We start from the raw sequence: 14,504 nt of genomic DNA on the forward strand, positions 1-14,504 counted from the left end.
ACCTTTTTGTGGGTTATTTTAGTTATCAGTGAGATGTTTGTAATAAAGTGTGAAGTTATGTTTTGAAAATAAATTAGGTTATTTAATACTTATGTATAATATGTTTGAGACACACTTTATGTTTAATGTAAATAATGTGAAATAAGTTTTCAAGTTTTAAAAAAAAAAAAAAAAAAAAATGTCCAGACTTCCGCAGAAATAAATTATGATATAGTTTTAAAACGTAACACCTCAAATATGGTTTTTAACTAAAATAAGTGAGGGTGTTACATGATTGTAGTAGATTCCTCCCCTAGCCAGGAAGGTAGGGTTCTTGCTCTTTCTCTTGTGTTTATAATACAATGAATAATTACTTCTTTAAACTGAATCCTCGGTTCGCCCTTTTTCATGTGAAGGGATGGAGTTGCTAGGAGCCTCGGATTTGAGGGGTGCTTTTAAGGCTGCTGGGACCGGAGCTGGTCCCGTGGTGAAGAGACCCAGGGTCACAAATAAAACAGCTCCGAAGATGGGGGGTACCACCAAGTCTCCAGCTAAAGACAATGGAGCCAGCTCCACCCAAGAGTAGCCACAAAAGGAACTTCCCTTAGCTCTGGGAACAATAGTTACAGTTCAACAAGCTCTTCCTCGACATGTAACTCCCTCAAATCCTCAAGTGATCCAAGGCGAGGCTCCCACTGTTCAGATCTCGGTCAAGCCACACAGCCTGGACAAGATCCCCGAGGCTTTTTGGGGTATTGTGTACGAGACAGCAAGCCACATGGTTGGCCACACCTATAGAGCCAACGCCAAAGATTTAAAGGCTATAGAGGAGCGCAGTCCTGAGGACGTCCTCGAATCTGCCAAAGGGATGAACCTCATTGTGAGTCCTTCTCACTCTCCTAACTTTTTTTTAAGCTATTCTTGACTTGCTTCATTCTTCTGCAGTCTGTCCTTGCCCAATTTCGTGGAATAGCTCGAGTTAAAGCCACGGACGAGGAGCTCCAAGTTGCCCTGGGCACCGCTCAAGAGAGCGAATAGGTCGCCAAAGCCGCCTTGGTTTCTTCTCAGGAGGGCGAGTGCTCTGCAAAAGCTGCCATGTCTGCCTCCCAGGATTAAGTCGTGAAGGTGAGCCGTTGCATGGATCAGCTTCAGGCCAAAAATGAAGAACTCAAGAAGAAGCTAATAGAGGTCGAGGCTAAGGCCAAGGAGGAAGCTGCAGAGTCATCGACTCAAATGGAGGAGATGCTTTACCATTGCTGGGCCTTCAATCAGGATGGGAACTTCTCTTCCATGCAGCTCGAGTTGTGGGACCCATATCTTGCTCGGTTCAAGATTTGGTTCTCACAGGAACCGTCGGAGACTGACGAAGCTTTTGGAGCTGCTGAGGGGGATGGCGAGGAGGTGACTTATTTGGAGCAAGCTGACAGAGCTTAGTGAATTTTATTTTTCACCCTTTTTATTATAATTATTTTTTTAAAGCTTTTGTAACAGTCCCTTGGGACCAAAACAATTGCCTTTGGGCTTAGGTTGAGGTTTTTCCTCCTAGAGATGACAATATATTTTTGAATATTCATCTAACTTATGATCTATTTGCATTCCCTTTAGTCTATTATTTTCTCATGTTTATGAATCCTTAGATTCTTTTACACTCGAAATTTTAGGGGTTGACTTTAGATCAAGATAAATTTTATCATTATCTTGGTTGTATCGTAAGATTTTTCTCACTTATTTGCATCGTACCTGTTAAGAATTAGGCCTCGGACTTGGTTATATCCAGGATTTTTAATAAGTTTTGTAACTTTATACTTGTTAGAACCAGGCCTCAGACCTGGTTATATAAAGGGTTTTTAATAAGCTTAGTAGCTTTATACCTGTTAGGAATTAGGCCTCGGACCTGGTTATATCTAGGGTTTTAATGATTTCTCAAACTTAGTTCGCGTTTTGAAAATTCAAGCTTTAAAAATCCGTTGAATAATCAATTTCTCCAAACTCTAAATTGAAAATTCTTATCCGAATAAGCTGAACTCTCTTAAAACTCTCCTCGGTTATGTGCCCCCAAGCAACCAGAACGTATAAATGTTCTTGGTTGCTTTTACAAAGCGAGCTCGTGATAACAAATACGATAAAATTGGTTATTTAATAATCCAAATGTTATTAAACTGAAATGGCTTTTATAAATAAGCCTTACATAAACGGTAACTCTGAAACATTAAAGACAATAGAACTATTGATAATACTTTTTTAAGTGTAGGACATTTAAGGTCCATGGGACTGTTTCCCCACTTAACCGGGCTAGCTTGAAAGTTCCTTCGCGCAGGACCTCTACGATCTCATACGGTCCTTCCCAGTTCGACCCTAATACACCGTCCTTGGGATCTTTATTTGCCAAAAAGACCCTTCGGAGAACCAAATCACCTAATCCGAGTCTGTGTCCCTTAACCATTGAATTGAAATAACAAGTGATCTTCTGCTGATAATGGGCGAGCTGTAATTGCGACGCCTCTCATTTTTCTTCGATCAGATCGAGGGATGCACTAAGTAGCTCATGGTTATGATTTTTATCAAATGTCTTTTATCTGTTAGTCGTTACCATTGCCTCAATTGGGAGCATAGCCTCGCTTCCAAAGGTTAGGGAATAAGGGGTATGTCCCATGGAAGTCCTATGTGAGGTCTGGTAGGCCCAGAGTACTTATGGGAGCTGCTCAGGCCACAATCCCTTGGCTTCATCTAGTATTTTCTTCAAACTTGCCTTCAGGGTTTTATTTACAGCTTCGACCTACCATTGGCTTGTGGGTATGCTACCGGCAAGAAACTCTTGGTTATGCCATATTTTTTCACAAAAGTCTATGAAGAGATCACTATCAAACTGAGTTTCGTTGTCTGACAAGATCCTTTTAGGGAGTCCGAATCGACATATGATATTCTTTACAACAAAATCTAGGACTCTCTTCGAGATGATGGTTGCCAAAGGTTCAGCCTCTACCCACTTCGTGAAATAATCGATTGCGACTATTGCATAACGAACTCCTTCTTTTCCCGTTGGCAGGGAACCAATTAAATCAATTCCCCATGCTGAAAATGGCCAAGGGGATGAGATCATGGTTAGCTCGACTGGAGTAGCTCGGGCAACTATGGAGAAGCGCTGGAATTTTTCACACTTTTGCACATACGAGATTGAGTCCTTTGTTAAAGTGGGCCAAAAATAGCCCTGTCTTAGTACCTTTAGGGCTAGGTTTTTCCCCCAGCATGGTCTCCGCAGAAACCTTCGTGTATTTCTTGCAAAATAGTCTGTGCTTCCTCGGGCAGAACACATCGCAGGAGGGGAACCGAATGCCCTCGCCGATATAGGATCCCCTCAACAATAACATCCCACGGAGCTTGATACAACATCTTTCTTGCGTCCTTCCTATCATCTGGTAGCTTTCCGGTCGTGAGGTACCCACTATAGGAGTCATCTAGGTCGGTTTTATGTCAATCATTCTGACCTCCACCGTCTTTGCCGTTATACTCGGGCATTCCAAGAACTCCACTGGGACTACATTCAGTGTATCTTCCTCTTTGGTGGTAGCGAGTCGAGCCAGAGCATCAGCGTTGGAATTTTGCTCGCGGGATACTTGCTCAACGGAGCTAAACTCGAACTCATACAACTCGCCCTTTACCTTAGCCAGGTAGGCCGCCATCTTGATGCCTCGAGCTTGGTATTCCCCCAATATCTGATTTAACACGAGCTAAGAATCACTATAACATTGGATGGATTTTGCCTTTAACTCTTTCGCCACCCTTAGCCCTGCTAATAAGGACTATACTCTACTTCATTGTTGGATGCTTCAAACCCGAACCTGAGATTTGCATGGAACCGATGTCCTTCAGGTGAGATTAAGATTATCCCAGCTCCCGATCCATTTTTGTTAGACGATCCATCAATGAAAGATTTTACATAATTCTTGCACTAGCTCCCATATCAGCACAACCTGAAAACCTGTGCACTCGAAAATAAAATCAGCAAGGGCTTGGCTCTTGATTGCAGTTCATGGCATATATAATATCTCGAATTGGCTAAGTTCGATGACCCATTTTAATAGACGTCCTGACGTTTCAGGCTTTTGCAAAACCTGCCTTAAAGGTTGGTCGGTTAAGACATGAATAGAATGGGACTGGAAGTATGGCTTGAGCTTCCTTGATGCCAAAATGAGACAGAATGCAAGCTTCTCTATCAATGGGTACCGTGATTCAGCTTCGAGAAGCCTCTTACTTACATAATATATGAGATTTTGCGCCCAATTTTCTTCTCGAACTAATACGGCACTGACTGCATTTTCTGTCACGGCCAGGTAAAGAAACAGACACTCTCCAGACGTCAGTTTTGATAGTACGGGGGGTTCAGCTAGATGTGTTTTGAGATTGCAAAATGCTTGTTAGCATTCTTCGGTCCATTCAAATTTCTTTTTTCCCCTGAGAAAGTTGTAGAATGGTAGACACTTGTCAGTGGATTTTGAAATGAAATGGTTTAGAGCTGCCACCTTTTCAGTTAGGCTTTGTACTTCCTTACGCGACCTGGGCGAAGGCATTTCTAACAATGACCTGATTTTTTTCGGATTTGCCTTTATCCCCGTTGTGTTGACTATAAACACCAGAAACTTTCTCGACGCAACTCCGAAAGTGCACTTCTGGGGATTCAACTTCATGTCGTACTTCCTCAATATGCCAAAACATTCTTCCAGGTCGGATACATTGTTATTGGCAGTCCTTGACTTGACGAGCATATCATTGATATACACCTCCATGTTTCTCCTAACCTGGTTAGCGAACATTTTGTTGACCAACCGTTGGTATGTAGCTCCGGTTTTTCAGCCTGAATGACATAACTTTGTAACAATTTACGTTATGCTTGGTCATGAAACTGGTATGCTCTTGGTCTGCAGGGTTCATCGCGATCTGGTTATATCCAGAATACACGTCCAGGAAAGACATGAGCTCGTGACCGATCGTGGCGTCTACCAACTGATCAATTATTGGTAGTGGGAAACAATCCTTCGGACAGGCCTTGTTGAGGTTGGATAAATCGATACAAGTTCTCCACTTCCCATTTGGCTTCGGGACCAGCACGGGGTTAGCAACCCAGATCGGGTATTTTGCTTCCCTGATAAACCCACATTTAAGTAGGCAAGCTATTCCTTCTTCTAATGCTTTAGATTGTACTATCCCTAAGAGCCTCCATTTTTGGGACTTTGCAGAAACATTCTTGTCCAAGTTTAAAGTGTGCATTATTATACTTGGACTGATTCCCACCATATCCTCGTGTGACCAGGCGAAAACATCCAGGTTCTTCCTTAGAAACTCGACCAGCTTCTTCTTCCTTTCGACTTCAAGTTTTTTTCCAATTTTGATAACTCTTGAAGGTTCTTTTGGGTCGATGTTTATTTCCTCGAGCTCTTCTACTACTTTAAGCTCATATTTGTTCTTGCCTACCCACGGATCAATGTTGTCTTTTTGGGAGACCTCATCATTTCCTTCTCGAGGTTCTTTCGTCCTACGGGTAACTTCCATTTCCTGGGACTCCTCATTTCCTTCTCTTATAACCATCGCTTGCTGCCTGGGTTTGTGATTTTCCCTTCATAGCAATGCTGTAGCATTATCTAATGGCGAGCTAGTCTCCTCTTACTGTGCATATTTCCGAGGTTGGGGGAGCTTCATTGCCAGGTGTTAGATCATAGTGATGGCTTCAAAAGCCATCAACGCAAGTCGTCTGAAATGTTAGGAGTATGTCCTAAAAGCATGTAAAAGATATTTATTATTTCAATGAATAAATAAATACAATGTTCTATTATTGTTATATTTAGATTATTAAATAATTGTTTGAATAATTTTGTAAATATTAGAAAAATTACATATTCATTATTGAGGATGTGATCTTGTATTAGTACGAGAGAATTAAGATCACATGAATGAATAAAAATAGTCAACAACAAATTGAAGTTATGGAATTCTTTAATTGGGGTTGTAAGTACGTTTTACTGAGTATCATGTTGATACAAATAATCTAGATTCAGATTATTGATGTGGTAAGACATCTCGGTAACTGTGCTTTATATAATATGATTATATATGACAGGGACCGATATGAATAAAAGTATTTATCCAAAAACCATTTAATAATAAAGATTTGTAATTCATATCATAACTGATGATCATTTATAGATCAACCTAAATCCTGAGTGTTCATGAACTCCTGTTTATGTTTATTAAATCTTTTGATTCATTCGTTAAGGTCTCTTTATAGAATGAGGCTAATGACTTTTCTTTTGGAGATTTAATATCATGGATGGCTGGGAACATGTATCAACAACACGGAATCTAATCTTTCCTAACGGATCGTATATTGGTTTCCTTAAGGGTTAATTCTGGAACTGGATGATTTTGAGCTCAAATCTATAATTAGATTATAGATTAATTATTCACTAGTGAATTAATGGTACTTAAGGAATAAGAAGTCAATTAGAAGGGTAAAATGGTAATTCTTCCATTCTAATTTATGAACTAATTAATTAGAGGGTTGAACTATTGTAAGATGGTTATATCAATAGACAACTTAAAATAAGATTTCTGTAAAAGTATAACTATAACATAAAGAGTTCAATTCTGAATTTATAGTGGAGAAATATCATAACTAATAAATTAACTATTATGATTAAAGAGTTTAATTATTTAGTTTTAATTTATTGGAGCTTAATGTTATAGGTCCATGGTCCCCGAAATGGCTCAAACAAACACTGACAAAGATAAATACAAAATGGGAAAAAAGACTTATTTGATAAGTAAAATATTTTTCTATGCACTAAACATAATTATTGTATAATTATGTGTAATTAATTAATTATTTGATTTAACAAAAATATAATTAATTTTGAATTAGTTTATTTTTGGAATTTTTGGCATTTAAATAATGATGAAAATTGGGAAAAATCAAATGCCCTCCCTGGCATGAGGTGGGCGTGTAGCACAGTGCACAGTCACTGTGCTACACGCACAAGAAGGTTCTAGAAGGATCTTCGTTCAACAATTTTAGTTATTTAAATATTAAATAAATAATGATATATTTTAATATGATTAAAATATTATTATTTAAACAAAAATCTGATAACTGATTAGTTATTTTTAAATTGTTTAAAATAACTAAAATGATTTATTTTTAATATATTGGATATTTTAAATATAGGAGATCAATTTTTCAGAGCAATACTTTTCAGAGATAGAAAATAGATCGTGAAATCTCCTTGAGAGAAATAGAACAATGCTACAAGCATAGGTCACTGTTCTTCACAAATTTATGTTCAAACTTTATCAAATCTCATGTGTTGAGAACATCTGATAAATAGATCTTGCCTATTGTTTTTTATAACGAGCTCACACTCGTTCTTTGTGTGTTGAGAACATTTTGGAAGATCATAGTGTGAGTTCTCAAGGATTTTTGTCGTACAAAAAGATAGTAGCAAGGAAGGACTTGAGGTAATTTTATATTAATCTCTTTGATTCAATATATATATGTATGTGAAGAAGTAGATCTAGAAATCTTGTGGGGTTAAATTAACAATTTTGATTGTTGTTCCGCTGCGTATAATCTCTGATTTGATCTATAAAAACCAACACCAAAATCGCGTTATATGCGGACGGACAGTCGATTACCACGAACTCAAGTATTTTAGAGACTGTTTGTGAATCTTCTCCCAATGTAACCACTAGTCCAATTGTCCTTATGGCCACTGCTCCTTCACCCGAAAACCCGTATAGAGTCATTGAGGTCGCCTACAAATCGGTTACGAACAATCTAATTTTTTCTAGGGTGGACCTAAAAAGAACATTTATGGAACTTCCGTTGTCCACCAGTATCCTCCGTACCCTTTGGTTAGCGAGCTACACGGTACCACCAGCGAGCATGAATTGAACGTGGCTAGCATCCTCTTCCGTGAAAATGATTGGTTATTTTTCCAACCGCTGTTGTTTCGATAACCGCTACTCCGGGACAAACTCCACACCGTTATGAGTTTTCAACTCATTAATATACCTCTTTCGGGCCCTGCTACTTGTGCCTGCCAAATGAGGTCCTCCAGCAATAGTAGTTATATCTCCTCCTACTATCAGAGTGGTGGTTCTGACAGAACAACTAGGTTTAGACTGGTTATTCCAGTGGGACTTATGAGACCCACTTTGCCTCTTTTCGATATTAATGTCGGTTGCAAGAGGGGGTAATTGAGCCAAGACCTCCTCGATTTGCCTATTTTCCCTAGCGAGATGGCTTTTTAATTGGGCATTTTCCATCTCGACGACGGTCAAATACCCTGGATTAGGATTTGGTGGGAGTGATGTTGAACTCCCTGCGTCATCCTGACCCATCACTTGCTTTCCAGGACATTGTTGAATGTCTGGGCCCCTTTCAGCGGGAGCAGCAGTATGATGGGCCTCCTGCCCACCAGGCTGCTCCATCTCATTGTCATGCATCGATCGAGTGAGCATCATGATGAATGTCGACTGAAACTTGCAAAGCACTAATTTTCTCTTAGTGAAGGCACCAAATTGTTGACGTGGTGTTTCGCCAACGGTAGATTAAGAAATCGAATAAGAAGATTAGTGATAAATTATAAACAATAATGAAATAATAAAAACCCTCTCGCACACACACAACTTTTACGTGGTTCATTGGTTAAAATTCACCTAGTCCACGAGACAATATTATTACTTTTCTCTCTCAATTTCTATAGAGTTTTGGTAATACAAAAATGGCCGTCCCTTTCCCTGTCCATTATTCCTGATATTCAAAGAGGAATTTCCTGGATAGGTTTAGGTAACTGCGTGAATAAATAAGATATACATTTAATATAAATTATTCCTATTTTCATTGGGATATGATTTGATAACAGATTAGAATATACTCCTGCTATCTCGGATAATAAATGATAGATATTCAATACAGCCTGGGCATTGATGAGTGTATAAGGAATCTCTGAATCTCTTGGGATCCTTCAGTATGCGTTCTGTCCAGGTTTCCATGAGCTGAATATCTCACATGAGCTCGTGTTCAAAGACTATCTTAACCCTAGCTCGTAGTAAGCTTAGAGCACCCAAAGTCGGATCTTGCCATTATAAGTCTCGAACTCAATTGTTATCCCGAGAGGTGGTCTGATAATAACATGTATATCGTGTACGAACTTGATTGATTCTCGATTTGCTCACATCATTGTTAACAAGATATACTACTTGCCTATGTTTCCTCATATTAATCTGCCAACTGTACCCGAGCTGAGTAATTGAACTCGTGCTAATTTTAGGGTAGAACAACCACATATTCACAGATAATTCAATGCTAATGAGCATACCAACCAATGAGATCTTTGTACATATACCAAATTTCTTTCCTCGAGCCCTGAGCTCGTGAATATAATGACCCTGAGTGTGATCCTTTCCTCCCGAGCCTAGCAGTACACCTTATTAACAACATATTAAGGATTACTGATCAAGAATTGAACCAATAAAGGGTTTCACAACCAAACCCTGAACCCCCCGGGAACTTAAATCCTACTAAACCGGGTAGTAGAATCATTCCCGAGCCTTTAGGTTTGGGTTCCCATAACCCAAAACTTCATTTTTTTGGATTTTTCCCAATTAGCACCGCAGCGGCCACCACTAAGGGTCGCAACGCCAAGGCAGTCCGAGGAATCCCTTATCTCAAGAACACTCATGTGGGCCACGACGCTCTTGCCAAGCACCGCGACGCCACCCCTAAACCCAGAAAAACCAGTGATTTTCAAAACTCACAACTCTCCCAAATTCATCCCAAAATACAGTTTCAACCATATTTGACCATCAAAATGGTCCCAGCAACACAGATACACAATAAATAACAACTCAAAACCTCTAAAACACTCAAACACAAAATTCAATGATTTCACAAGAACACCAAAAAGACAATCAAAGAGAGCTCAAGAACTAGAGTTACGTCCTGCAGATTCGAATTCTCAATTGGTTCTCCTAGCTTAACAACTTCTACACCCTTAAAAGCAGGCTCCAAACCCATCAAAATTTCCTTTAATCTTAAAATTCAAGAGTTTCCTTTCAAAACAAAAGAACTCTAAAGGAGAGAGATAGGGAGAAAACGAGCGAGCGAGAGAGAGAGAAAGAAAGATAAAATGTTTTTTTTTTCTTTTTTCTGAGCTTATCACTTAGCCCATGGCTTAAATACATAATGGTCTCAAAAAGACCAAAATGCACCTGCCCACATAAGCCTCTCCCAAAGCCTACTAAAGGGCAAAAATATCATTTGACACTCTAATCCCACTAAACCTAAAATTTAACTTAAAATCCCAATTAGTTCCATCAATCCCAAAATACCACTATTTTCCCCAAATACGATTCATACTCCAATGAGTCTTGGTAACTCACCAAATTACCAAAATACCATTTGGCTCACCCCAAGCCGGGTATTTATCCCGATGGTTACCTTTCCAGTTATTTTGCTCAAAAGGATCAACTCCTGCCGAATATCTCAAATATACCTACATAACAATGTGGACTTAAACATAGAACATATAATTACGGATATACCCACAATGGGTTAAAATTACGAAAAATGTCATTTTAAATAAAAACGGGCCTATAAGCACATTTAATACACTTAAATATGCATAATCAATCATATTATAATATAACTCATGTAATTCACATAATCACATAAATATTCAGTAAACCACGCATAATTCTAATTATGCCCTCTCGACACCCTAATCAAGGCACTAACTAAGCCTTATTAGGAATTTTGGGACGTTAAAGTATTGCTGTAGGGTTGATGTTTAGTTGATATCGTATTTTTGTAATTATGAAACTTTAAATTTGTATTTTTGAAAATTTGAGTTAGTAAAATTGAAAAGAAAAACTTTAGGAGTCATAAAAATGTAAAAAGAAAACATAAAAAATATGTATTTATGAAAAAACCCCAAATTATTATGTTCATGTCCCACTCTAAATGGTTAAGCATAATTAAAGATTCATATTAAAATGTATTTTAAGTTATCAAAATTTATTTATTTATATTTTGACAAAAAAATTATCCAAATTTATTAATTTTTTATATATGATAAATTTTTATGAGTTTATTTGGTATGATTTTAGAAATATTTATAGAATTTAAAAATTATTTTAGTAAGTGTTCTAGTATATTTTTTAAAATATTTTGTGTTTGCAAGTTCTTTTTATAAAATAAATTGTTCATGAGGTTAGTTTGTTTTTCCCAAAAAAAATTAAACAAGTAGATAAAAAAAATAAAATAAAAAATGAAGTAATTTGGTTGGTTAATTTAATTTTTTTATTAAAAATACAATATTTATTATTGTGTTCTTATGGTAGACTATCTAAATAATTTTTTTTTTTTTGAAAACTAAATTAAACTTTTACTTATCTCCTTCCATTTTTTTAAGAGTAATTGTTGCCATAATCCCCTTATCTTTACTTTATGCTACACTTAACCTCTTATTCCTTTTTTCTTTATGGTAAAACCTCTAAATCCCTTGTTTCGTTAACAAATACAAAGTCCTGGTTAGTTCCACTCCGTTATTTGCCAACGAGGATGCACATGGCCTATTCGTATTCATCCACGTCATATTTCATTAATTATTTATTTAAAAAAATTATAAAAAAGTATGTAAATGAATTAAAAATAAAAAAACCATTTTGATTAAAAAAAAAGGAAATCAACCCAATTAAACTAAACTAACAACTTTAACACTATTAAACTAAACTAAAAAACCTTATAATTAAAATGTATACAAAATCTCTCTAAAAAAATTGTATCGAAAAAAAAACTAAACTAAAAACCTAAAATCAAACTAAACACTTTTTTTCCCTTCTTCTTCTTTGGTCATTAACATACTCGTGAATGCCAATAACACATAAGTCTAGACGTTATCAATAAGAAAAATTATCACCAAACTCATACAACTTAAAAAAAAAAAAAGTATGGCCAGGCTGGATTTGTTTGGCTTCGACAAATCCAAACTTCTCCTTCTATGGTAGTGGAGATTAGGAGTCGACTTCATCGTGCCCTAGCCATCGTTGCCCCAAACTCCCTGGTCCAGTTCCCATGGCTCCCGACCTAGATCCCTCCCCTAGCCATTGTCGACCCAAACCCCACCTCCTCTCCCTGACCCAGAGCCCTCGCCCCAAACCCTGATGCACCCCTCTCCCCAGCCCAGATCCCATGGCCCCGACCTAGATCCTTCGCCCAACCATCATCGCCCCAAACCCCAACGACACCCAATGTAGCATCCCAAATTTGCTAATAAAGCTTAGGGCCTTGATTAGTGTGCCTGAAGGGAAATAATTAATTTATTATGTTAATATGTGAATTTGGTGATTATGTGATTAGAAATGCATGTTTGGGTGGATTAAATATACATGTGGGCCCCATTTGGTTATTAGGGGTATATTTGTAGTTTTAGCCCACTAAGGGCCATAAATGCAATATTTGTGTATATTGTGATTGACACCATGTGTGAGTGGTGATATATTTGTGATGCACGATCCGAGACAGTCCTAGGGAGTGGTTTAGCTAGAAAGTCACAACGGGGTCAACTACCCGGCTCGGGAGGAGCCTAGGGGTATTTTGGGTATATAATATGTGTTTGGAATTTATTGAGTAACAGGTAGTAGTTTGGTAGTTATTGGACATATTGGGATTAAACAGGGATTTATAGGAATACTCGGGGACTTAACGGGATTTGGGTAAATGACTAAATTGCCCTTGGAGTTACTTGAGGATTTAAGATAAGCTTAGGGGCAGATTGGTATTTTTAGCAAATGGGATATACACTTAGAGGCTTAGGAAATTGCTGGAACTCAGAAGAAGAAAAAGCATAAAACTCTCAAGACTCTCTCTCCTTCGGTTCTCTTTCCTCTTCTTGGTGTTTGAAGGCTTTGAATTAGTTGGAAGATTTTGACTAAGTTCTTTGAGGATTGGGAAGCTTAAAGCTCAGGGAATCAGTTCAGGAACTGGTTTAAGTGTAGAGGTAAGCTTTTAAATTGATTTAAACTGTTGAATTCTGCTGGTTTTGGTTGCTAGAACTTAGGATTGCATGGATTTGGTTTCCAAGATTGGTTTTGAATGTTTGATGGGTGTAAGAATTGGTTTATGAGCTTGTTAGGATGTTTAGGCTATATGAGTATGAATTCTGGGCTTAATTCTGAGGTTGGCTGAAGTTTATGGTGTGAAATATGGGTTTAAACTCGAGGAAAAACTTGAGAAAAAGGTTGGTTTTTTGGATTTGGAGGTCGAGCCGCGACCCAAGGAAGGGCATACCACGACCCGTGTGTGCGTGAAGGCCTGGGGAGACCTCTGTTCTTGAGGCGCGCCGCGGCATGTGTCTCCTTGCAGGGAGGCATTTTGCCTCTGTTTTGGGGCGCTCCGGGGCCCTTAAGGGGCTGGGCCGCGACCCTAATTCAATGCATTTGTTGTTTTGTAGGTTTTTGGCTTGGGAACCCAATTGTTAAGGCTCAGGATGGATTTTATCACCCGGATTGATAGAATTCAAGGTCCTGGAGACTAGCATTACATTCTAAAGTAATTTAATGGATTAGGGCTTGATGGGTAGCTTTTGTCAATGCGTTGTGACTAGGTTTTCAGCGAGGCTCGGACTAGAGGACTGTGCTTGGGATATCGGAGCTCGAGAAGCTTGAGACACATGTAAGAAAACTGTTGTACCTATAGGCCAGGGTGTGGCCCTATAGTTTGTATTGCAGGGCACGACCCTATGTGATTGTATTGCAGGGCGTAGCCCTATTGTTTATGTTCTGTATTTGTTGGTTGTATGCCATGTATTGCATATTTGTGAATGAATGGCGAAGGCCGGGAATGGTGAAGACTGAGAACAACAGGAAGTCGAGTACGGTAAGGGGCCGGGAACGGCGTTAAGCACGCGGAATGCAAGGCTGAGTATGGCAAAGGGCCGAAAGCGGCATTGAGCACGTGGAGTGCAAGCCGCTAGGGTGAGACCCTTCATGGATGCTTGAGTCATCCTCACGGTGTAGACCGCAAACCCAGGGCCTTGTAAAGCGCCTGGGACGGCATGGCCGCTATATATTTAGACCATTGTCTGCTTTGTTATATGCTGATTGATAGATATGCTTATGTAAATTGTTTGTGTTGAGTTTTCTTGCTGGGCTTCGGCTCACGGGTACTCTATGGTGCAGGTAAGGGCAAGGGAAAGGTCGACCAACCATGAGTATGGAGTGCGTGGAGCGACGTGTACATGTTCGGCCTACCTAGCTGCCACGGTCAGGGGTATTTTTGGGAGATGTTATGTATTAATCTAAATTTTGTCATTTAGTCGACCTTAATTGTATTTTTGAGTTGTAATATTTCTAAACAGTATTTTGGGATCCCAAATGTGTAACGCTTTATAATTCCAAATGAATGACTATATTTTTAAATTATATGACTTTTATTACAGTTTAGCCACACTTTTAACCTAAAATCTTGATTA

The sequence above is a fragment of the Humulus lupulus genome, chromosome 3 (assembly GCF_963169125.1).
Source record: "Humulus lupulus chromosome 3, drHumLupu1.1, whole genome shotgun sequence".
Classification (NCBI taxonomy): Eukaryota; Viridiplantae; Streptophyta; class Magnoliopsida; order Rosales; family Cannabaceae; genus Humulus; species Humulus lupulus.